This window comes from Protopterus annectens, chromosome 2.part1, assembly GCF_019279795.1.
Source record: "Protopterus annectens isolate FY-2018-M chromosome 2.part1, PAN1.0, whole genome shotgun sequence".
Classification (NCBI taxonomy): domain Eukaryota; kingdom Metazoa; phylum Chordata; order Ceratodontiformes; family Protopteridae; genus Protopterus; species Protopterus annectens.
Window position 1 is genome coordinate 249,860,355 of NC_056729.1, and position 27,653 is coordinate 249,888,007.

At 45.4% G+C, this 27,653-nt stretch overlaps 1 protein-coding gene across 2 annotated transcripts in view; it reads right to left on the reverse strand.

Moving 5' to 3' along the window:
* Positions 1–27,653, reverse strand: part of THNSL2 (threonine synthase like 2) — a 557,708-nt gene that overhangs the window by 332,915 nt on the left and 197,140 nt on the right. The window lies entirely within an intron of this gene.

Here is a 27,653-nt window from a genome sequence, read left to right on the forward strand (position 1 = left end):
GCTTGTGCAAACATGGGCAGACTACTTAAGGTTCATAGGGGGAAATGTTTCATTTTGGTGCTTGTGTGTACTGGTGGAGTAAATATTTCACTTTGATGCTTATACATACTTGAACTTATTGCTGAAAGGTCAGTGTGGAAGTGCTTCATTTTGGGGCTTGTGCATATTTGGACATATTGCTGAAGGGATCAGTGGGGAAATGTTTATTTGATGCTTGTGCATACTTGGACAAACTACTACTGAAGGGATGGCTGGAGGCAAGTTAACTGCAACTCCATTATGAAAGGTGAAGCACTGCAGTTAACAAGGCATACTACGCAGACATTGGACTATAAATTGAAAGAACACATCATTAGCATACGCCGCATTACAAAATTTCTCATTTGCACCTAACTATACTTAAGGCCTTCCACATTAGTGTAAATGGCCTCCCTGAATCTTGCCTTTGCTACGCTCATTTGTAAGCATTAAGGCTACCTGTATTGCATTGTGCAAATGAATATCAATACCAGCCTATTTATAGGCTCATAAGTAAATGCTAGACTACCAGTTTGCAGACTATTACAAGCCTAGCCAATAACCTGAGGCTAGAATCAAATGCTGTACTTTGTAATTGTGAGGTAAAGACCTTACCCGTTATACCAAACCCTCCCCTAGTCTTGCATTAGGGTTTGAAACAGCCCACAGTATGTAATATGACAATGATAAAAGCAGTAACAGGCAACATTTTTTCCTCTTGATCTTTGTCAGTTCCTCAGACTTACTACATTGTCTGCAATCTTTATCAAACCACACATTTTATTTGGAATTATATTGTTTTTCTGGACATAAATCAGTCATTAATTTTATATGTGAATGAGGTCATTGAAACATGAATTAGTGAACGCCTGTAAGACATTAGAAAGCAGGAAGGTTAGTAATGCATTCTTTAAACATTTGTGGTAACAGAAACCAGGATATAGCTACAAACAAACTTAAAGGTTATTTCAGAAATGTGTTGGAGGTTTGGAGAATGAGTCCAGTTTCAGGGAAATTTTGCATATTTTTTTGCATTAAAAGGAATGTGTTTCCATGCAATAGATTATGTACTTTAATGCATTTTAAAAGTAAAGGTAAAACAATATATGACAATATTTAGTTAGTTAACTGTATGATATACTGTAATCTTTAGTTTCACATTAGTAACACTTTCTTTCTCTTTTTCTTTTTTCACCGGCAACAGCACAGCAATTTCATAAATTCAAGACCGAGCTGTCATACATACCTTTCAGCTTTTTCCTCTCTCAATTTTTTTTTTATTTTTTTAAATACATTTGAATGAATTCCATAGTATTTATACATAACCCCCGGGATTCATGAAGCTTGCGCCAGGCGCAGGCGTAGCATAGGCGGTATAATGCCAAATATGGCCGCCGAGCGATTCAGGTACGATCCAGTTCCACGTGCACTACCAGCATAAGCCAGATCTGCACAGCTCTCAGCGTAGGTATGCAAATCCCCCCATGTGCAGTACTGCAGCATGCAAATGAAGGTACATAGCAATTCATGAAGTGGCGTAGGTGTAGCGTAAGGCTACAGAAATGTAAACCAAAAAAAAAAAAAAAAAACGGTTTACATTTTGACAAACAGAACATCGGAGACTTGAAAGCGGACCAGACTCATGTATTACAAAGTTAACATATGCCAATGCCTAAAATATACAGCCAATGGCATAAGAAAAGATGCACAACACATAAAAAATAACATTTAATGTCATGGCCACAGTAACGCAAAGTACAACCATAGGGCATGTGTGCGCAAACAGGAACACAAGGAAAATATATACAAATGTCATAAAACAGCAATATAACACAAATCATGATATCACCATAATAGTCAATGGTATGCATGCTACACCACAACCAAGCTGTAAGGGTTGCTAAGGGCCTGTGACAGTGTTCAGCACGGTAACTATGAATTACTAGTCAATGTCATGCAAATGAGGCAAGTAATAGTGAATCACAAATATCCCGCCGGCCTAAGGATGTACCATACGGTGCAGCGCTACAACACTGAGGAGTGGTCTGGAGGAATACATGACATCAGCAGTGGGGTGTGCCACTGCAGCTGTAAGCACATTGGAGCAATGCAAATCCAGGCTGCCCATTGCTAAGCAAAGCCACAGGACAGGGGCGTGGATGTAGGTATAGCTTTGCTTAGCTGAGAGCACACATGGTGCCCGAAAGCGCATTTGTACGTGGATAAAAACATGCTCGAAACCCGGTAAGTGGACGCACGCGCCGTGCACCACAGCCCAAAAAGGAAGTTTAGGGGAAGACAATAAGGAAATGCCGTAGTAGGGTAATTGGAGTACAACTGAGCAATTAACACCTATTAACTCACAGTGGGCCATTGACGGCAGCTAACAAGGCTGCTAGCAGCAACCTGCAGAACAGGATAGGGGAGGTGTCGGATTGCAAAGAAAAGAGAACTGTAACTTCCGAGCAAAGCAAACCTGCAGTAGATCGGCAATAGAACACATTTTGCAAGACAATCCTGGTTCGAGAAAGTAAAAAACAAGAAAGCAGGCTGCTGGATGCATGCCAGACAATGGGAGGGGAATTGTTAAGAAAAGTTGAGGTAAGGGCAAGAGGTAATCCACGGCAGCTAAATGTAATTCAACACCAAAGGCAGCACAATAGCAGTATCTGTGGTAAAACACAAGATACCCTGCAGCTCCGAATGTACATACACACCCTATGACATCATCAGTGTTCAAAGCACAATAGTATAAAGTGTGAAGGCACCTCACACACACTTGTGTATTCCCAAACACTGCACAGTCAGTGTAAACAGACTGGGAACTTTTACAATGTACTTGTTGAGAGCTGCCATAGCTGTGATTCATCAGCATGTGTTGGAGACTGAAGGTGCTGTGGAGGATGATGCTGACAACCACCTCAGGCCCCAGAGGAGGAGAAGAGGGTTCAGACCAAGGGTAACCTACCAGGGGCTACATGATCTGGAGATAGTAGAGCATTACAGGGTGGATAGGGACATCATACAGAAAATAGTTGAGCTGTGCCGGCCACGCCTGAGATCCAGAAACAACACAGGGGAGCCCATCCCAGTGGACATGAAGGTATTTGTAAGCTTGAGAATACTAGCCACAGGTACCTTTCAAAGGCCAACTGGAGATATCATGGGGATCTCACAGGCATCAGCATCCAGGGTACTCCACCAGTTCCTGGATGCCATGTTACCACATGCCAGTGAGCATATATATGTCTCCCGAACTCATGAGGAGTTGGCCAGCAATATGCGTCTCTTCCACCATGTGGCACACTACCCAGAGGTACTAGGTGCAATAGACTGCATGCACATACATATCAAGTCACCACCCGGTGAGCATGGTAGGCGCTACATAAACCGCAAGGGATACCACTCCATCAACTGCCAGGTCGTGTGCAATGCCCAGGGCATTATCACGGATGTGTGTGCTGGCAGCCCTGGAAGCTACCATGACTCCCACATCTGGCATGCCTCACAGCTGTATCAGGTATTTGTCAGGGGTAACATCCCATATGGACACCTTGTGGGGGATGCTGGCTATGCACTGGAGCCGTGGATGATGACTCCCATCAGAAATGCACACACACCCAATCAGAACGCCATAATGAGGCACACACACAAACCAGAATCTTCATAGAGCATGTGTTTGGGATGCTGAAATCACGGTTCCATTGCTTGGACATATCTGGTGGAGCCTTGCAGTACTCTCCAGGCACGTGTGCCCACATCTTCATAGTATGTGCCATGCTACATAATATGATCTTGTGGAAACAGCTGCAGCAGGGACATAATGGTGAAGGCCCTCACAGCCCACTGCAATTTCCAAGGCCATCACAGGCACAGAGGGATTCAGACCACGAACACCCTGTGCCAGCCCCAGTAGGCAGACGGAGGCGTGCCCAATATGCCCATGCCTTGGCAAAGAGGGAATGTATAGCACATACACTGACAGTGTAGGCCCCTACGGACTGACACACTTCTCCACCTGCACACACAGCAAAATGGATGGCACACACACACGACCACCTGCAAATTGTAATGTATAGGTGGCCTACTGTGTGAATCCTACATAGGCAGCCCTCAACTATTGCACACACAACAGCTATTGGAACAAGGAAAGTCAACACCTAAACAGTAAACAAAGCTAACAGCATATGTTGATACTGTATGTATAGGTTCCTAGGTACATCGGTAGGTACATGCCCAATCGTCAGAGGCCATTCATCAGCCTAGGCAAAATGTGTCTGCTATTGCCACCCCATCGATTAACCAACTGTCCCTCTGTGGAGCAGAGCCAATTGCAGGATCCATGTGTGTAGCCACTGTTCCCCACCTACTCTGCATGGATTCCCCGGTGTGTTAATGAGGGCCTCCATATAATGTAATTAAGGATGTAGTGCCAAAGCATGGGGAGTACCCATGACAGGTATCTGCCACCCCAGCATTCTCCAGTTATGGTTATGTCAAGGTGTAGCACATTACAGTGTGTGGCTCACTGTGACATAGAATCCCAATGCTGGAGCACACCCATTAAACATCACTTGGACATACCATTAATTGGTATCATCCATATGTAAACGAACTGAGTTACACATTTGATTGCAGTATGGAGGAACAGCCGTAGTACAGTCCACATACAAAACACCATAACACTTGTACAAATCCCAGATGACCAAGTGGTAAAGCCACTGACTGTGTCGTGTATGTACCCAGTTCCACGTCCTGCAAGGTCCATTACGTAATCCCGATGGCATGAATAATGGATGTTGGATGCAGGTCATTAGAGCACGTTTAAGCACATGTTAGCAGGTTTATGCGGCGGCAAGTGACGGTAAGCATCGTTTAAACATGACTACACGGATATGCGCAACACAGGTCTAAGCTTTGCCGAATTCTGTGCAGATCACGGTCAAAGATGTCTAGAACAGGTGAAACCAGCATTATTCACCCTTGTACTAATAATGCCTGCTCTGAGAGGTAAAACGACCACTGGCAGGAGTAGAACATGCAACCATGTACTGAATCACCTACCACTAAGCTACCCGTGATGTACCAATGGCAGGTGTGTATTGTGACAGGTTAAAACACAAAAGGGCAGAGTTCAGCAAACAGTATACACCGCCATGTACCCAACGAAAGGTGCGTACACTCTCTTTCTCACTGTGTATATATATATATATATATATATATATATATATATATATATATATATATATATATATATATATATATATATATATATATACATATATATATATATATATATATATATATAATAGTGATAGAAAGGGTGATAGAGAGATGTATGTCGATATATACGGATATACATATATCTGCGAATATATAGACAGGTTAACGATTTGTACACAACTATGGAGGTACAAATAAATAGGATACTGCCAACTACCGAATGCTTTACATACTGACATGCGTAATCACGAGGCTTAAAGACCGAAAGACCACAGTACCGAAACACTTAACCCCAAGTAATATTATCACGATGTTCAGGGACATTTAGTTATTGCTGCTGGTGCTGCGGTCCAGGTAGGTACTGTGTTTAAGTGTGGTTCCGATTGCTGTAGTGTGTGTAAGTGCATGTTGAGAGTGTGGTGTGTGTTTCCATGGTACTGTAATGTGTGTGTGTTTGCATCATGTGTCTGTTCGTGCTAACTTGGAGGTAGATTATTACAGTAGTTGTGGTCATAGTCGGCCTTAGGCATACGGTTACCACCTGTCCCACTTTGAGAGGGACAGTCCCTCTTTGGGCAGTTGTGTCCTGACAACAAATATTAAAAAGGGAAAATGTACCGAGATTGCAGGACATAATGATGTCCCACATATTATGTAATAGTTGCATTAAATAGTTATTTCTGTATCTAAAATATGTATATTGTACAAAAAACATAATAAGCAACTAAAGTGCTACAAGAATAAGGTTTTATTTAGGACAAAAGTAAGTTCTATCCTTTGTACTGACAGTGGGTATGTGTCGGCCTCTAAACCCCGATGTGTGCCCTGCAAATGTCCCACTATGGCCATTTGAAAAGGTGGCAACCCAAGCCAAAGAGGTTGAGTCACCAACACAACTGCAATGAGTGCAAATATGTGTGACAGAAATACACGAGACAGCTTTCATGTAGCAACATTTCATTACATATTGATGTATTTTGGAGGGATTGAAGGATCAACATTACCTGCATGCTGTATAGGAACCGATTAACAATGGCTTAATGAATAAGCCTGCAATAACCATAGCATTAGTCTACTAAATGACAGGTCTTCAATTAGGGAAGGGGCCCCCACACACATATGGAATATGTATAAATGCAGTCCCCGCAAACCTTTATCTGCTATGTACACCCACCTACATCTTCCCCACAGCTGAAACAATTGCAATACAGACTGTAATAACATCACAAACATCCACTCACTCAATGACATCTGCAGAAGTGTTAACATATCTTGTGAGAGACACACTTGTAATGACACCATGTGAAATCGTTGCTGTTGTACAATGGAACAGACGCCAATGTTACAGGTTTTGTTTGCAATAGTCTCGTATCAGACGGTTGAGATAACAGCTACACTCACATGTAGAACTATATACTCTAGCCGTCACACACAATCCACGGGGGACATGAATTCAAAATATCTGTGTCTCTCCATATAGCAGTTGCAATTCATCACAATAAACACATCCAGACCGTCTCCCTCGAAGGTAGGGCAAAAGGACAACGCCCAAGTGGAGTATTCAATTATACCCCACTGTTGCTGTGTAACTGGCCAGTGGAGTAGCTGCACAGCTGATGTGCATGTAATAATTTACTCCGGAACACAAATTGGTGGCAGGATACCACATGTTACAGGTATCCACATATAAAACAATGGCTTCCCATACATTCAAACCGTATGCTCATATCATAGAACCATTTAAAGAGGAAAGGAGTAACACAGATATTATCGTAAACTCGGACCACTAAGAAGGTATGTAGAACACTCAGTATGTTAGTGTATGTAGTGCCTGTTCTGTATTAATGAAAGTGTACACAATACATACAGTGGGAAAAGGTATTATGTAGTTATGTCTTGTTGAGCATAGTAACGCTTGTAGAAATTGTGTGTACTACTGTGGGCCACAAGGTAAACACCTCATACACCACAAGGGATGCTACATAAGGGCTTTAAACATAACAATTCCACTCCAGCCGCTGTCAGTGGTAGGGTTTGTCCAACAAGTACGTGCCATAACAGGGGATAGTATATGTTGATATACTGTAACAGTAGGCATATGTATGGGCATATAACGAGAATAACATGCCTAAGGTGATGCTGCTGTGCAAGTATGCTTTGCATTATGGGATATTGTTTCAAAAATGTGAAAAGTACAGTATTGTAGGTAGATATGTCAAATATTTTACATAGCATTACTGTTATATTATACAAACATAAGGTATGTCTATTGGAATGTACAATACACAATAACAGGATACATATGTCTTGTAGTCACCAGACAGTGTAACAGCATGATAGCTAATTGAAATGGAAGAGCTACTCAATTATCCATACACAAAGGACATGTAATAGCTTCATAGGTTCATAGTTAGGTACTATGCTGTCTGGCCAAGTCCATTTGTAAGCCCAAATACAGTGTTTTCACTGGTGGCACCTCCCTAGGTTAGTGTCCTGTGCCTGTGAACAGCACATCCATTTGTTTCCTGCACCTGTGTACAGTACAGCCACTGCAGTGATCCCTGGCGTACATGTCTGTTCCCCATCCACCCATCGAGGTATCTCATGAAGAGTGCTAGTGAGGGTCCCTGCCTGATGTACATAGGAATCATGTTCCAAAGCATGGTGAGTGTCCATTTCAGGAATGTATCCCTCCAGCACGTGCTACTCATCGTTGCATTTGGGTACATATCCCAGAGCATGTTGCTCTCAGTGGCTTTTGCTTATGTTGCTTATGTGGAGCATATCCATCAATATTGGTGTGGACATGGGCCTTGTATGTTCAGCAGAGGTCACCTCTGAGTATGCAAATGACTACAGTTGGGGTTTCTGTAGTTGTGCTGCATACGTCATCCTTCGGAGGTGAGTAATACTGTTGGTGTGTTAATGTTGTGGTATTTAAAGCTGTTGCTGTTCCGTAAGGTACACCCCAAATGGGGTGTTGTACCCTTTAACTTATTTCATAAGTTAGGAGTATAGAGGTACAATGGCAGCCTTTGTTCTGGCTACAAACCCATTACAGATTATGGTGACCATGTAGAAGGATATCCACGCCCCCTTGGCAATAAGGTTATCAAAGGAGTGGGTGCTATCTATGTGTGTACTAAGATCCCTTATAATGTCTTATGTATGTAGGGGACTACCACCTATGTGCTAATCACTGGGTGATTGTTGCAATCCAAAGGGGATGTCTATGCACCTTGTGGCATGCTGCTGTACCTCAGGGAAGCATATAACAAACATGAGGGGCCCTATGACCGAGGACTGGGGTACACCAATTGTAACTGATGTACAGTAGGAACTGCGGTATGCTACCCTCACTGCGTGTGTCCTGTCCGTGAGCCACTTTGCATAACATCTCAAGACATATGGGTCACTGTGCAGGTGGATGTGTATATTGACAATACCAGAATGGTGAATGGTGTTGAAATCCAATGAGAGGGACAAGGTAGGCTGTGTGGACCTCCTTACCATCATCTACTACCTTGGTAACTGTCTCAAAGGACTCCACCAGGTGTAGGAGCCATGGTGTGGCCCTAACAAATCCAACCCGGGTGGTATCAAAGGTTTGGAGGCCAACAATGTCTCTGTGAATGACTTCCATGATGATGTTCTCCATAGCCTTGCAGAACAGTCTAGTCAGGCATATGGGGTAATAGTTCCTCTGGTCCACTGTGGCGCCACCTTTGTGGTGTGTGATAACTGTTGCTGTGCACCATTCAGGGTCCACAATGCCTAATACAAGGCTATTAGTGAATCTGGTGCCCAAGTGGGGAGCCATGTCGTTCTGAGGTTTGTGTAAATCGCAGCCTGGGATGTTAGACGGTCACATGGAGTTTGTGTTCCAGGCTTTAGAAAGAGCAGGTTTGAACTGCGTAGTTGTGACCACAGGGACTCTGCATTGATCCTGTATAGATGTGGGCCCTTTAGGGTGTGAGAGGGGTGTAAAGTTAGCTGCCAGGATGTTGCCAATATCAGTCGGTTCTGTAATGTTTCTGCCTAACCGTTGTATGTCAGAGCAGATGTGGGTATTGCCATCGAGAGTAGTGACATACCTCCATAACGCTTAGTGGTAGTCCTTGGAAGTCGGAGTAATGTTTACGTAGCTAGCTTTGGAGGATGTGATAAGGGATCCCAGATTCCTACTCAGGCTAACCAGGGAGCTACCCCACCCATGGGAGTGTACCCTACTTTGCAACAGTCTCCTTCTGTCATGCATTATGTCCATGGCAGTGGACCCCCAGAGTGGTATCTGTTATCTGGTGGGTACCATCATGGCTCTGTTTGGGATAGCATGATCCATGCAGTCGTGTAAGTGCTAATGAAGTGCGGTTGTGAATGTTTCTGCGTTTGTAACTATATTGTCCATCTGGGTGTCATGGCGTTTACTACTTCTGTCATAGGAAGCGTGAAGTTGGCTTTGTAGAAATATTGTACTGTGTTTTCCGTGAAGGGTGTGGTGCCGGGATGTGGATAAAAAGGGTGATTAGCATACGTTCAGAAATGACCAACGAGGGGATAACCCCAGGTGTGGAACACCAGTCACACATGTTGGTAATGTCCAAGTCTAGGATATTGTTGGCCTTGGTGGTGGTGTGTATAGGTTGATCCAGCCAATTGGAGTTTATGAATCCACGAAAGTGTTGGCCTAATGTGTCGGTTCATGAGTAGGTATCACAGTTAGGTGTGGGGTAGTGTCAGTCTCAGATCAGTAGTTCCTGTTTGAACCCTACTTTCCAGTACACCAAGAAATGAGGGCCGTTAACCGTGGGGTATGGTGTGGAATCCGTAGCAAGCTACAACTTGTATAGCAGTTCTGGCCACAGTTAGTTGCACTTGGTTTGCATCTAATGCATTGTGCTAAGCAACCAGCATGGAGGTGTGTACATCCCTGTGAAATATGGACACACCTCCGGCGTGGGTGTTCCGGTCCTGGTTACATGACTAAAAGGTGTGGTCTGCATAATAGCCTGTCAGTGCAGGGGTGCTCTCCAGAGCCTAGAAGCAGGTCACAGTCACTGCAGAGATATCGAAGTGGTCCATTATAAGGAGTGCCTCGGCTGAGTGCATTTGAGATGAAGATGTCAAGCATTGAGTAACATTACCCTCAGGTTTTGCTTGCCTGTACCTGTTCTGGTGGTGATTATGTTATTTGAAATGTGTCTAAAACAGGAAGTATAGGAGCAGCAAGAGCCTTAGATGTTATCCATAATCCCAGGGCTGACAGGTGCAGGCCATCTGTGCCAAAGCATTGTGGTTTGTTGACCATGTCATTCAAAGCAGACAGATACTGGATACCCTTGGAATGACACCAGAAGCATAGGCAACTGTTGAAGTGAATAATTCTGTTGTTGTACTGTGTCATCAGTCTGGACTAATGCAGAATGCTTCTCAGGGCTTGGGCGATACCTGCCTGGGCTACAAGATCGGAGAGCTATTGCATGTCTCTGTACATGTAGTCCAGGAAGTTACATCTCAGGGCATTCACACTAACGTGGAGAATGACAGTCATATTGTACCTGTTGAGGAGTGACCTGAATGCATAGGTTATGTTGTGGATCCTGTTACCCGACAGCCAGATGACAGTGACTATCGCCTTGTGTGGCCTGCTGAGTGGGACATCAGTGTGACCGCCTACAGAGTCACCTATGACTAATGTGTTGGGTATGTTATAACACCCTATTGGCTGTAGTTGATGGGCACACATGAGTCTTTGGGCTATAAGTAATTGGTGTTGTGTTTGGTGATGGGGGCTGCCTCTGTTGCCTACACAGAGTAGTATGGAGAGGCTCCGCAAATGTTGTACTCTTACTATGTGTGGCCTGTGGTGGTGGAGATCTAGTGAGACTATATGATGAGTGGGGTGTGCTGCAAATGTTTAACATCCCCACATGATTGTCAGGATAAGTCTGGGTTGGAGAGAGCATTACCTCCAGCATGGCTACATACGTGCATCTCCCCCAGGATGTAGTGTCGTATGATAGGAGGTGAGCATTGACTGTGTACATGAGACGATTGCTATATTGCCTCATGTTGCCCACATTCATCATATAGACAGGCAATAACACTGGTAACTGACATTTGAACATGCCTGTATATTCAACCATTTCTCACAAGATATGTAAGGTAAGTGTGTACAACAGCTGTTGTTCTGTAAGCATGCTGGAAATGTAAGGACAAACAGTGTTTACCTGTAGGAAATGAGTAGGATTGAGTGATATAGTAATTAGTAGCTCATGAAGTGTGTAAATACTCTGAACAAGTGCTGAGCATGAAAAAGCAATACAGATAGGGTGTCGGATAATATAAACTCACTGCCCTCCCCAACAGGTACACAATCACATATCCGTGAACACTACAGAGCCCCTGTAACCATAACTATGATGGTACAAGGTGCACTCAGTCTGCATGTGACCTGTTCAAATCCCTGGTCATATAATACACATATGGCAAAACAGTTTGCTCTACACATACACTTCCATGTAAAACATAGGTTCATGGCAGTCTGTGAAAATACTGAATGGATCACACTAACAGTTATCACAACCCACAAAGTGGAGACGCCACTCATAATGGGAGGCACAGCACTATTACCCTGCTGAGTATTGTCCGAATGTCTATGAACCTTAACGTAGATGTTGTTAGCAGTACAGATGTAGATGACAGTACCGATGAATTCACACTGCATAGCATACCTGTGACAGGTCATAGGACATCATCACCCATACTGTGTTCCACCTACACTCAGTATACTACATGTACCTTCATATGTCACAGGAGTCTTCTACCAGTGGCCTGTTCACAGAAGCAACACTACAAAAGGTGTCCGAGTGACATGTGCATATCACACCAGTGGCAGCTACAGTAAAACAGGGGTTAATGTTTTGTACTCCCCCCTCCTTGTAGCCCATACCACACAGACAAATGGGAGGCATCTGCATATGTGAGTATGTGAATGGCCATGACCTAGGAGCAATAGCTGACTCAGTGTTGTGGACAACATACAGCATGGGCTTTGTGGGTGAGATGCGTGACATATGTGCACAATCTGACAGGTGCTTATTGCATTGTCACCGCTATGTTAATAACCCTGTACCCATTAACTACCACCTAGGCAGCGGTCAATATTATGGACACTGTGTGTAAGGGATGGTGTTGTGCAGTTTACCTCCCTGAGCTAGTGACATCACCAGGCCTATTAGGTAGTCATAAGAGGCAACCCAAGTCATGACAGGGTGCCATTCATAAGCAAGGAGATCATTGGACAGCCATATTCAGCACTCAAGTGACCAATATTGGATCACATATCACCTTTAAGGGGTATTGGCCATGCTTGGATGGGCGACACCAGCCTTCACAATCCTCATCTCCACTATGCAGCATGCTGCCTACCCTGCATAAAGACATGTGCAACACTGTGATGTTGGACATGCTACACGTACATATCCTGATCTGAAAGACATACGTCATGGACAGCCACCTTCCTAGTACAAGGGTCGCCACATGCTGGACAGATCCCTGTGCCATACATGTGACATACTCCTGCCATACCATGCAATCCTGTTCAGCAAAGCTGCACATGTCATCTCTGTCATACATGGTGTGATGACTGCATGGTAGATGTATCAGTAACTGTCTGGATCAGTAATGTGGCACTGATTTACCTGTCGGTGGGAACATGGCTGTCGGATGCAGCTAGAAAACCTTACATCCTATGCCCATACATGGCCCAGGGCATACACACTACTACATGATCTTGGCCGTACATGCTATAGTTGATAACCATCCATGAGAATACCATCTGGCTAGCCATTGTCCCATGTGTATCACATGTGCAACACAGGCGATACGTGGCAGGACAATGAACTGCTGTACAGTGCCGTGTAGATGTATATGGCAAAACACATGCATGTAAAGGTTTCCATGCGCATGTCTGCATTGTCACTGCCCATGTCCATGAAGGCAGTGTATATGATGATATGTGACATAAACACAGCATCAAGGTCAACAGCATTAATGTGCACACATCCAGGCATGTGCTGATAGGTAAGAACACCAGTACAGGCAAACAGACATGCCCACATCAAGACAGCATTCACATGGAGTATGAGCAATGTAATGAGGTGACACACGTATATGGTGATAATATCCAATCCCCATCAGGTGTTACATGTGTGTGAAACAAACATGTCAGTCATGTCAGTGTCATGACGATTTGCAAAGACAACTGTTCATAAGTACTAAATGTAATACACATGAATGTGCATCTGTATCTCTGTGCATCTCTGAGATGCTGTGACCTGTCTCCATCATTATGTCTTACAGATAATGCCTCGATCATGACCGCTGGCATATAGCCACTTGGAGGATGATGCCCTCATACCATACCGCCACGATAACTATGAGGTACTGTTCAGCCATGTGCCACAGCATGCCCAACAGCGTGATGACCTGTGGCAGGAACTTCGCAGGTGGGTTAATGATGTGGGTGGCCATAACTGCACCTACCAGCAGGTGCGCAGACACTGCATGGACCTAATCCAACATGCAAAACAGTGTGCCAATGCAATCACCATGGAACAAGGTAGAACAGGTGGTGGGCCACCAACCCAGCCCCCACTCACACCTACCGAGGAGCTACTGGCCAGCCTGGGGACCCCATCAGAACAGCATCCACAAACTCTAGCTGCCATCATGGAGGTGGGTATCTCCCAACCACAGAGCCTGGAGTTGCCTGGTAAGTCACTACTGCACATATAAATATTATATCCCATTTAGTCGCATGTGTCACTGTACACTATGTAATGTAACATCATATGCAAGGTATGTTTACACACATGCCGCATACTATAGTATGCTACCCTGTGCATGCACACATGTGCATATTCCATAGTATATGCTATTGTACTGGTGAATGTGTTAACATGCAAAGTGCACACTGTAGCTGTCATTCAGTCATGGATAATGATCAAACTGCTGTGTCACCCCTATACAGGTACCTCTGGCGTGCCGCAGAGACAGCAGTCCATTGCAGGTGAGACAGTTTTCAGTATGAGGCATGTGAATGCACAGATCTATTTGCCATGTGGCCAGTTAACACATGTACACATAATGTATGGTCCAGTCACGATATACAGGTCGCAGCTTTCATCAATCACACTGGCTACCCATGTGCAATATATACAAACCAAATGAAACACCAACATGAAACCACAGTAACTGTCATTGCTAGATGTGTGGACAGCTGTGCATATAATGGAGGTGTTGTTCAATGTAGGAATATGCACTATACATCAGAACAACACATGTGGGGTACGCAAACAGTACTACACAGTGAGCTGGGATATGGGCAGCCCACATGATTCACCATTGTGGAATGTGCCCCTGCAATGAGTGCAGACATTGTGATGTGCCATCTGACATGTCCCAGACATGTAGTGGTCTGGCTGCAATATGGTCTCACTATCCCATAAAACATACCCCACATACCAAACATACAACCCTTTGTCTGTATAACCCTGTGGACACTGGAGTATCTGACATCTATGGGTGTATGTCATATGGGACAACACAGACATGTGACATAGATGGCCATCACACACATCTGGCCAACACATGTTCACACAAGGCCATGGAGGATGGCCAGAGACATGTAGTAACACACAGTAGATGTGATGTGTATGTATGTACACCCTGTTGCACATTGTCTACACATGGTCCAACTATAACCTTTGTTGAATGGTTATATAGTAGATGTGGAACACTGGACATCCTAACAGCCATTTGCACAGCTTGTGGAGGTGTCACTTAATTCGACCACATACAATGTGTTGCACATCATGACTGTGTCACAGCATGAAAGTAGTCACCTGTACAGCTTCCACATACATACACAGACACCACATCAGGCCAGAGATACTGTACATTTCTCTTGCTGCTGCTGGACATCACTGTCAGCCGTGCACCTCGTGTGTGTGGTACATAAATGTCATGTGGGACATGATGTATTGACCAGTCTGCCATGTGTGGACACGGTTGCCAGGCAGCTAAGAAATGTTAGCAGTTGTGTAGGGGTGTCATCGGTATGTCTTCCGGTGACCTGTCACACATGGCACAGCATGGTCACAATCCACAGTATGTATGTATTGCGTATGCATGCAGTCATGGCTATGCACTGTATGCATATTCCACACTGTATAGCAATAGAGACACCTCATGATTCCATGCAATGGCACTGTGTCTGTACTTCACACTGTATAGCACTATAGACGCCTCATACCACCCTCAATGGTCGCACACATCTGCTAAAAGTGCATTCTATCTGTAGGGCATACAGACAACACTGCAATGTGACACCATTACACTGCTGTACATGTGTCAGGACACCATTGTGTCAAACATGTATGCATGTCACTGCACACATCAGCAGATTACATGTCATACAACATGTTAATGTCAAGGACATATGCCTCACATCAGCCATGTGTACTGTTAACCTGTGCTGGTCCACATGGTGTATCACAGGGATGCATGCTTACTACCATGATTGTGTGAAATGCATGGCTTCTGCTATGACACATGCTTGCTGTTGTGTGCAACCCAGGGATGTAATCTAACTAACACTATTAATGTCTGAGCTGAATGCCGTCTGCTGTATCACATGCATGCTGCATGCCTTCTGTCATATCACATGCATGGTTGTCTGTGTGTGTCTGTGTGTGTGCATGGTTGTCTCTGTGTGTGTGTGTGTGTGTGTGTGTGTGTGTGTGTGTGTCTGTGTGTGTCTGTGTGTGTGTGTCTGTGTGTGTGTGTGTGTCTTTGTGTGTGTGTGTGTGTGTGTGTGTGTGTGTGTGTGTGTGTGTGTGTGTGTGTGTCTGTCTCTATTGTAATGTAGAGTCTTTGTTTGCCTTCACAGGTGATGTAGGTGTGTTGCCCTCCTGCGGTCCATCTGATGTTAGTGTCCCCACAGACTCTAGCAGTGATGAACATATGCTTGAGGTACAGGCAGGTTTGTCAGGGACTGAATCTGTGCCTTTGGTTGCCATCCCACCTATATCCCCCTCTTCCCCGTACACAGTTCTTATGCCAACACATACCCCATCACCAGTGGCCATAGAGGAAGGACAGTTACCGTGCGTTAGCTTGGAACAGGAACATGTGGTGGCTAAGGAAGGTGTGTCTTCACACCATGGTGTCAGTGAAATGACTGCAGATGTGCCACACAGGCATGTGGCCAGTGCTGCTCGTAGGAGGACCTCTGGCTGACATGCACCTGCACGACAGAGCGCAGCAGCTGGTGTCACCAGACACATGTTTCAGACTGTAATGGTAGCACAGGCACATGCTGAATGGCAGAACAGAGAAGGGCAGAGGCTTCAGAGGGCTGCTATCTGTTCTTTAAATGAAAACATCCAGGCATTGGCAAATGCTCAACAGCAGATTGCTGACGTTTTGGACAGGCGATTGGGTGACATGACTGGAATCCTTGACTGTGGCATGGCAATCCGTGAACATGAGTTGTCTGTGCTGCAACATCTGGTAGGAGTGAGGTGTAAGCCATGTGGATGTAGGCCAGCTATACCACCTGGTGCAGGTCTATGTAAATGAGCTACCTCACATGCCCCCTCCCATAGTGCCGGTAGCAGAAGCAGTGCAGCTGGTGCTGCGTTGTCCACACCAGGACACAGCAGACCATGTGGACGTGGGCCTGGACAGTCCCAGCGGGGACACGGTTCCAGTGGACATGTGTCATCGGACATTACCCAATCTGTACCTCTGTCTGGTAGTGCCCGTGCAACCCCTGGCAGGCACAGGTCACGTGGCCGTGGCCGGACACAGTGAGCTGTACATCCTGGTCTGTACAATCTGGAGCTGTCAATAATACCCCTGTGTAGGCCGGATACATGGCAGAACTGTGTGCACACATACACGCACACACCAGAAACATATGTAGGGCACCAACACCCACATCCATAATAACCACACATGTCCAAGTAGATCACAGGCCCTAACCTACACACATGATGTCATCCACTGGTGCAGCCTAGGCCCCTGGCAAACATTATCACCCTGTGCATATGATGATGCCTGTGCCACATCCCTGTTATCCACACCATCGGTGCAGGGACATGCTCATATGGTCTGATACACAGGGTGAACAGAATAGTGAGATAGGTGTATATTACAATTGTTGTGTACTATTGGCACGCAGCAGACATACCATGTAGTACAGGATAAGAATGCATTGTTTTATGTTTATAGTATGTGTCTTGGTAACAACAGTAACAGCATGCTGGTAATGATGCCCTGCTTCCCTCCTTAAGGACTAATTGCATGTGCCATTAAGTACCAGTGTTTGCAGTTTCACATGTGTAAATGTGGAGTACTCACAGGTATGGATGGCAATACCAGCATGCTATACGTAGCCTCAACCTCACTGCTAGAAAGGCTGACATTCCATAGATCTCTACACATCTACTGATCCAGGAGCATGTGAGCTGTGTACTAGGCTACAGTGTCTAGAGATGTGACATCCATACCGGGTGACAACACAGGTACAGCTACATGGTGTGGAGGGTTTACACAGCAGTCTAGCTGATGTCAAGGGTAGGGGCCAGTTGATAACATGAGGACTCACTGTGTAGCAGTAAAACACTGTCACATTACAGGATGTGAACACACAGACATACACAGACACACACAGTAACATGCCCACACTCACGGGGTCAACGGCACTATAACACACACTTGATAGTGTTGAGGTGAGTACCCTGCCTATGTGGTAATCACCATTACAATACTGTGCACCCACATGACGCGACACAGAAAATGAACATGTACAGGTAGTCAGTAATGCCTAAGACTGACGGCATCAACAGACGGCATCAACAGGGTAGTAGATTGCATCACCTTGAGGGGTTAGGGGCCCTATCTGTTCTCAATGGTAGCATACATCCTCACTCATGCACCAGACAGCCATACATACATACACATACACACACTGGCGTCCATAAATGTCATGCACATACAGATAGCTAACGTGTGTGATACACACACCACCCCTGCCTATGTCTTGCTTTCTACACTGCAGTATGTACAGATCTCTACAACAGTGTACAGGGGTGTGTAACAATTGGGATGTATTCCCCACCGTACGTGGCATATACGGTCACACAAGCAAATACACATGGCAGTACTGTGTATCAGACACCTGCTATCTTATGATACATCTGACAGACATGCAGCAGTATTGCCCGCATTGCAATGTTTACCGACGCTACCTTCATCAATTGTGCTGCTATATACACACGGGAGGACTTAAGTGTTACAGGTGTCAAGTGATTTACAGTCAGTGACACCCTGACCACTGTGTAGGTTGTATATCTTCACCTTCAATTACCAGAAACATAGCTTACTGTTTGCACATGTTATGGTAGGACGGCTTGTGACACACCTGTGAGCTGTCTTCAGCAAACATCCATCTGCAAAGGTGGCCCACTACTTTATGTACACACATCCATCCATACCTGATGTTCATCTTACTGTACCGTCAGTATTTCACCATATACAGGTGTCAGTGATAGGGCTGCATTGCAACTGCATGTTGTAGTAAGACACAGATGAACTGCAAACATCAGCTACTGCTCATGCATGGTAGCTGAATGCACACCACTACATGTACATGTGTATAGGTCCTACATTCCTGTCATGTAGCCAAGTTTGTATACATTGCAATTGGTGAACATGTGTGGTGACATACATGACACATGGACTGTTGTATGATATGATAGTTGTCATGGGTAACCAGTACAGAGGGAATGTTAACTCAGTCAACATTGCTACCTTATGTACTGTTAGCATTCAACAGCCATGGACCTACCTTCCATGTGCATGCGTGTAATCTCTGTAGCCATGTGTCTGCACGAAGGACAGCATTAGCTATGCTATGTACATATGTGTTGTGTGTGTGTGGGGCATGTACATTTCCATGGCGGTTACATGTATGTCACATCCAAACATGGGTGTGTTGCCTGGTGTACAGCAACAGTTATCTGTTACAGCTGTATAAGACCCAGAGCCCCTGTTATGTTGTACAGCCAACCTGGTTATGAATAGTGGTATCAGTGCATTGCATAACACATGATGAAACCCTGTCAGTACATGGGTAGTCTGCACAGTTGCTGTAGAGCTAGGTACAGTCCACTGGTGATGAGTAACTTGGTGTTGTACTAATGTATGGATGTGTGTTGCTGGTCCAGGGACATGGTGATGTGTGAGGGCTACATAATTACAATGTGGCATTTACCACTGTGATCTGCACCTGACACATCTGTGATGGCTTTTGAGAATGTACTGGTCAGTACATGTGAGTGGCCTTCATATACGTGGGGACACTAACACCTGGAGCGGTCCGTAACGGTCTTATGGCCCATATGTCTGTATCTGATGTATACAGTGGTAGTGCTATTGTGCACAACTGAGCCTTATGCCAGGTGTTCCTCACTGCACAGATGTCAGTATTCCCCATTGTTGGATCTAGATTGGCATCCATGATTATGAACGCTACACATCTAGCACTATTTAGCATACACATACAATGCAGTTGTCCTGTAGGTGTCAGGGTGTTTACCTGGTCTTAGGTTCTTCGTCTATGTATGGTACTACATGTGCAAAGTACCCACTCCAGCCAGGACAACACCACGGGTGGTATTAGTGTGCCAGGTTTAGATTGGTACAGCTAAAGTGATGGACAGCAGCAGACGTTGTGTAGAAGACCAGTGTCAGACATATGTTGCACAGCATTCATGCGAACAATGATGACTATCGACACACTGTGCCCTTCCGTGTTTAGAATCTGTGTGCATACAAGACAGCCCTTCACTACTAAGTGTGTGAGCATGCCCAGTACACCATTGTGTAGATGGACACATAGTGCATTCCAGACTGACGTGTGCTACTAAGTGTGTGAGCATGCCCAGTGACACCTTGTGTCGGTTGTGTGCCTCTGTGTATGGGCATGACCATTATTATCCTGTATAGTGATAGTGGTCATCCAAGCAACAGATGGCCATACCCCACTTTAGGATGGATTCCTACATTTAACACACTGGCATCCATGTCGATGTCTGCATTCCTAGAAGGTCATATTGACTGTCTTGAAAGGTGTACTGTCTGTGGTGCGTCTCGTATCTATGTAGTGTTGTAATAGTGCTCTGTAGATAGCCAGTTGTCCTGCTCACACCTCTGCCGTTCGTCTCCATCTGCCTTGGGACAGTAATATGCTTTTAGACTGATCACACTCCATACAATCCCTATTGGCGTCTTTGCCTTTGCTGATGATGTCACCCACATAGAAGTATGCCTCTGGGAATGCTGTGATCCAGTAATCTCGGTAGCGTGTTCTGTAACTGCGTAATGCTGTAGTGTGATAAGGTAGTCAGGTTTATGCTCTAACCCCAGCCCTGCTGTGTGTTTGTTTCCAGCTGCCTGGGGACAGAGTAATGCTTTTAGAAAGCTCACTCTCCATACAATGCCTATCGGCGTCTTTGTCTTTGCTGATGATGTCACCCACCTAGAAGTATGCCTCTGGGAGTGGTGTGATCCAGTAATCTTGGTAGTGCGTTCTGTAACTGAGTAATGCTGTAGTGTGATAAGGTAGTCAGGTCTATGTTCTAATCTCAGCTCTGCCATGTGTGTGTGTTTGTTTCTGGCTGCCTGGAGACAGAGTAATGCTTTTAGACAGCTCACTCTCCATACAATCCCTATCGGTGTCCTTGCCTTTGCTGATGATGTCACCCACCTAGAAGTATGCCTCTGGGAATGCTGTGATCCAGTAATCTCAGTAACGCGTTCTGTAACTATATAATGCTGTAGTGTGATAAGGTAGTCAGGTCTATGTTCTAATCCCAGCCCTGCCATGTGTGTGTTTGTTTCCAGCTGCCTGGGGACAGAGTAATGCTTTTAGACAGCTCACTCTCCATACAATCCCTATCAGCGTCTTTGCCTTTGCTGATGATGTCACCCACCTAGAAGTATGCCTCTGGGAGTGCTGTGATCCAGTAATCTCAGTAACGCGTTCTGTAACTGTATAATGCTGTAGTGTGATAAGGTAGTCAGGTCTATGTTCTAATCCCAGCCCTGCCGTGTGTGTGTTTGTTTCCAGCTGCTTGGGGGCAGAGTAATGCTTTTAGACAGCTCACTCTCCATACAATCCCTATCAGCGTCTTTGCCGTTGCTGATGATGTCACCCACCTAGACGTATGCCTCTGGGAGTGCGGTGATCCAGTAATCTCGGTAACGCGTTCTGTAACTGTGTAATGCTGTAGTGTGATAAGGTAGTCAGGTCTATGTTCTAATCCTAGCCTTGCCGTGTGTGTTTGTTTCCAGCTGCCTGGGAACAGAGTAATACTTTTAGACAGCTCACTCTCCATACAATCCCTATTGGTGTCTTTGTCTTTGCTGATGATGTCATCCACCTAGAAGTATGCCTCTGGGAGTGCTGTGATCCAGTAATCATGGTAGCGCGTTCTGTAACTGCGTAATGCTGTAGTGTGATAACGTAGTCAGGTCTATGTTCTAATCCCAGCCCTGCCGTGTGTGTGTTTGTTTCCATCTGCCTGGGGACAGAGTAATGCTTTTAGACAGCTCATTCTCCGTACAATCCCTATCGGTGTATTTGCCTTTGCTGATGATGTCACCCACCTAGAAGTAAGCCTCTGGGAGTGCTGTGATCTAGTAATTACGGTAGCACGTTCTGTAACTGCGTAATGCTGTAGTGTGATAAGGTAGTCAGGTCTATGTTCTAATCCCAGCCCTGCCGTGTGTGTGTGTGTGTGTGTGTTAGTTTCCAGCTGCTTGGGGACAGAGTAATGCTTTTAGACAGCGCACTCTCCATACAATCCCTATCGGCGTCTTTGCCTTTGCTGATGATGTCACCCACCTAGAAGTATGCCTCCGGGAGTGCTGTGATCCAGTAATCTCGGTAGCGCATTCTGTTACAGCGTAATGCTGTAGTGTGATAAGGTAGTCAGGTCTATGTTCTAATCCCAGCCCTGCCGTGTGTGTGTTTCCAGCTGCCTGGGGACAGAGTAATGCTTTTAGACAGCTCACTCTCCATACAATCCCTATTGGCATCTTTGCCTTTGTTGATGATGTCACCCACCTAGAAGTATGCCTCTGGGAGTGTTGTGATCCAGTAATCTCGGTAGCGCATTCTGTAACTACATAATGCTGTAGTGTGATAGAATAAACAAGTAGGTGCTCGATTCCAAGGCATGACAGGTGTGTGTATTTAGCAGTCATAACCGATGTGTTGGTATCTGTGGGTGGCTATCTTCAGGATGTGTTGAGTGTGTTTTGTTGCTTTCCTATATAGTGTCCACAAATCTCATAATCGCCCAAGACACTGGGTTGTTAACACATACATTTGCCAGTAGGTCTGGTGAGTAAATGTCAGCAGCCCTACTCTTACCCTTAATACAGTCTGACCCATGTGATGCAATGAAACACACTTGCCTTGATAGTAACACCACTACATAATGCAGGTGGCACATGTGGTTTCCTTTTCATTCTTGTCTAATGCTTTGGTGTCATGTGGTCCGCTGTTGTGATATAAATGCAATATATACATATGTGTGTGTATATGTATATATGTATGTATGTGGACATTAGCACTATTGAATGTTTGTGCTGGATGATCTGTACGTGATCACCTCAGATGTATGTATATCTGCCATGGCGTAGTGGTAAAGCACATCGTCTGTGGTGTGCAGGGTCCTGGGTTCTAGTCATGTAGAGACCGGTGATTTTGTTACTGGGAAGACCAAGGGACATCGAATACGGTGATAGTAAGGCACCTTTAACCAGTTGTGTACGGATCTGAGCGACAGTAAGCAGTGGTTATTAATTTGGAGGGTCAGTATGGGTCATATAACTATGCATTAGAAGACTATACTATGCAAATGAGGTTGACAATAGTGAATCCCGTTTATCCCCAGGGTGTGATGCAGATCACAGGGGTGTATGTGTGTAGATAGCCGGGTGCAGGGCTTGAATATAGGTGAAAGCATGGGAGGGGGGTCAGGCATACTTTATGTACATTAGAGACCTGTGCCTTGGGATTGCTCTTGCCTTAGCACACGTAAGCTAGGGGTGTGTCTATACCTGCCTGGTGAAATTAGGAGGGACAACAGCAGTAGTGGAGTAGTCAAGGTGAACAGGCTGCACAAACAGGTGATAATCAGCACAGTCAGCAGATTACATGGCCAGCCTGCCCCAGAACACTACTGTAATGTGAGCAAGCACCATACACACAGGTTTCTTCCACACTCTACACCACCGGTGTATACATGTGGGGACATTTCTCAACACAGTCCAACCAAATGAGAAGGGCTGCAGCAGGCAACATAGACCAACATGTGCAGGAGGCTGAGGATGTTGAGGATGTTGAGGATGTGTATGCTGCAGAACAACCCTTAGTGAGGTGACATAAGACTTTACAGACCCAGGGTAACTTACCAGGGGCTACATGAGTTGGAGATAGTGGAGCGCTATGGGGTGGACAGAGACCTCCTACAGCAGCTTGTTGAGCTGTGCCAGCCACACCTGACACATCAAACAGGCCGAGGGAAACCCATCACAGTAGATACCATGGTATGTGTTGGCCTAGGTATACTAGCCATGGGTACCTCCCAAAGCACAACTGGGGATATCATGGGGATCTCACAGGCATCTGCATCCAGAGTATTGCACAAGTTCACAGACGCCATGTCACCACATGCCAGTGAGCATGTACTTGTCCTCAACATACGGGATTTGTTGACCAGCAATATGCGTCTATTCCACCACATGGCTGACTATCCGGGGGTACTGGATGCTATGGCCTGCATGCACATATGCATCAAAGCACCACCCAGTGAGTGGGGCAGGACCTACATTAACTGCAGGGGCATACCCTCCAACAGCTAGGCCATATGCGATGGCCAGGCCATTAAACTGAATGTGTGTGCTGTCTGCCCTGGAAGCTATGATGATTCCGATATATAGCATCTGACGCAGCTGTACCAAACCTTTGCCAATATGGACATCCCCTACAGTCTCCTAGTGGGGGATGCTGGGTAACCACTGGAGTCGTGGCTGATGACAGCCATCAGCAATGCACACACACCTGAACAACCACACCATAATGAGGCAGACGCACAGGCAAGACATGTAATTGAGCGTGTGTTTGGGATGCTCAGGTCATGGTTCTGGTGTCTGGACACATCCGGTGGAGCCCTGCAGTATTCACCAGCTACATGCACCCAAATTGTTATGGTATGTGCTATGCTACACAATCTGATCCTGCGGTAACAGTTGCAGCAGGAACAGCATGGGGCAGGGCCACACAGCCCCCCACCAATGCCAAGGCCTGTAAAGGCACACTGTGACTTGGCTGCCCTTGACAAAGAGGCAACACATGGCATATGCACTGACACAGTAGGTACCCAGGGATTTCACCCTCTCTGACTTGCACAGACAAGACAGTGGATGCCAAACATGACACTACCTGTGCTCAGCCATGTATAGGAAGTGCACTGTGTGCATCCGACATAGGCAGCTCTCCAGCACCATCCTGAGGTCTGGAACACCCCCAAGGTAAGTCAATCTGATAGTTGTATTAGAATGTGTATTTATCCGTCACTATGGTATGGATGTGAGCATACAAGGGAATTTGGTGGCCGACTGTTAGGGCAGCAGACAGTACACATCCATAGTGGCACCATGACATCTGTAGCACATACCGGGATCACAATAGTAGCCAGTAGTACACAGGGTGTCAAACTGCATTGCAGGTTATTGGTTGAACATCATGTGTGTCCATACAGCCCACACAAGTCTCATACAGCTGGACAGGTGTAGACAATACAGACAAATGCTATACAATGGCCTCTGGATATGCCCAATGAATGACCCCAACCCCCACAGACACACACACAGACTACAGCAGGCCAGGCAGTTGGATGTAGGTTGTGAAGGCTAGGATGTTCGATACCACTATGCTGGTAATTACAGCTAGGATCTGACGTACACTGATATGCCTCCAACCAGTAATTTAGGTAGGTCCACACACTAAAATGGAGTACCTGGCATACCAGTACAGTAGTGGCAAATGTGTACAACTGTCAGCTGTTCCCCCCTTCCAACATACACATGTGAGAGTCATGTGCGCCACCCCTGGTGCTGTGTAGGACTGTGGATATAGTTGGATGTCCCCCCCATGCTGTGCAGAAATGTAGCAACTGTCAATGCCACATGACCGTTAGCTACCCTGCAGACACAGCATGCCACCTGTCGGTATACAACGCAGGGGTCGGCACCACAGTACTGACTATCTGGACATGTGACACATGCGATCCAGTTGACCATACTTGGCAGGCTCAAACACATGAAGGTATGACGGTAATGTCAGTCGACAACATGCATAACAGTCATACTGGGCATGCTCACACACTGACACACATGACGGCCAGGTCTGCAAACACCAGTGGTCCGGACATATCTGCCAGTACATTGCTATACTGTTGGATGACTGTGCTGTATGGTATGTGTGTGGTACTGTCTATTGTCTGTACATATGCCATGGTGTATTGGTAATTCACATGAGCTGTGTGCGCAGGGTATTTCTACCAACATGTGCAAAGGATGGTTCTTTGTTTGCCGCCAGAACGACGCCTTTGGATACGGAGTGGGTAAGGCACATTCCAGCAGGTGGGAGTGGTTGTGTGTGGGTTTGCATGGTGTTAAGCACTACTGACCTCTGGTTACAGCTCCTTATACTTGTTTAGACTCCACATTTCTTTTACAGTGCACTACTGGCATACTGATAGACAAACACGCTTACACCCGCTCGCTCACTCACTTGCACGTGCACCGACATTTGTGCTTACATTTATCACTCAGGCTGGGTGGGCGCGATCCCTTGTGATGCCTATTACATCGGACTACATGATTACAGTATCTGGTATGTCTAACCATTAGGTGATGGCAGGCGTTCGACTGTACGGACTCGGTGGCCTGTCCAGTGACATAATCATATTATATACGTGTTCCTCATACAATCTGCTCCTATCTGGCTGATACATGGGAACCGATACTCTGCAATGCTGACATGTAAATGTTCTTTGGGAAACGCAGCTCTCTGCTGGGTCATGCTACTGCATACCTATTGTAGGTTTTCCACCTTTTAGATTGGACGACGGGAAACTCTAGAAGTAACACCTTTCCCACTTTGCATGGGAAAGTCCCTCATTAGGCATATGTGTCATGCGACAACACTCTAGACATTGCAACTGTCCTGATTAAAGGACATTCTTATATTCTACGTGTCTGTAATAGTTGCATGTAACGGTTATTGCATACATGACACGTCGATATGTTATGTGAAGTAGCATAAGCAACTTGACTGCTGCTAGACTAAGCTTTGATTTGTGCTAATATGTATACTTCTGTACTATGCATGGCTATAGGTATGTTCTGCCCTGGTACGTCTGACATTTCTACAGAGCAGGTCCCACTTTGGCCATTCAGAATGGTGGCAGCTCTATAGGACCTATATGTAGAGCTATCACATTTGGCAAGGAAACACATACCCACAGCCAGTAGTAAACTGACTACTTCACCGGTTTGCATACGTTAAGGTTATTCTTGTAGCATTATAGTTGCTAATACTGTTTCCTAGAACATGTAGCTGTTTCTGATACAACAAAATCATTTTATGACACCACTACACACAATATATGACCTCCTTTCCCAAAATCACAGACCATGTGCCATAACATTCATTTTGCAGGACACAACTGCACAGTGGTGTGTCCCTCACAAAGGCGAACAGGTGGTAATCCAAATCTATTATGCTATCATCTACCTAAGGTGGTCAGCAGAATATGCGCTTTCCGTCACTAGCAGACCTCACATACCAATGGGGGAGAATGAACACTGTATCAGGGAAACTGCATAACACAGTGAGGGACACATTTAGATGATTGGTTCTATTAACCAGACACATTGACAGTCACAGGGCATATGTATTCATTCACGTTTGTTGAGGTACATGCTGTTTATGACTCATACATGTTGTCATCAGTCATTACCTGTATTCCGCCACCTGTCCACCTAATATCACTAGTTCTGGAAGTGTTTAGTTGGACTTTGTTACATTCTGATTCATAAATATGGACGTCCATGCTAATCGGGTACACGGCACTGATATAGTACCTATGTGTTCCCCCAATGGTTTACAGACTATCCAGTAGATGTGCTCTTCAGGTTTGGGAGGTATAGGCGTCTGCTATGCCCACATAGGAATATTAATTACTTCCACTGGGTGGGCCTAC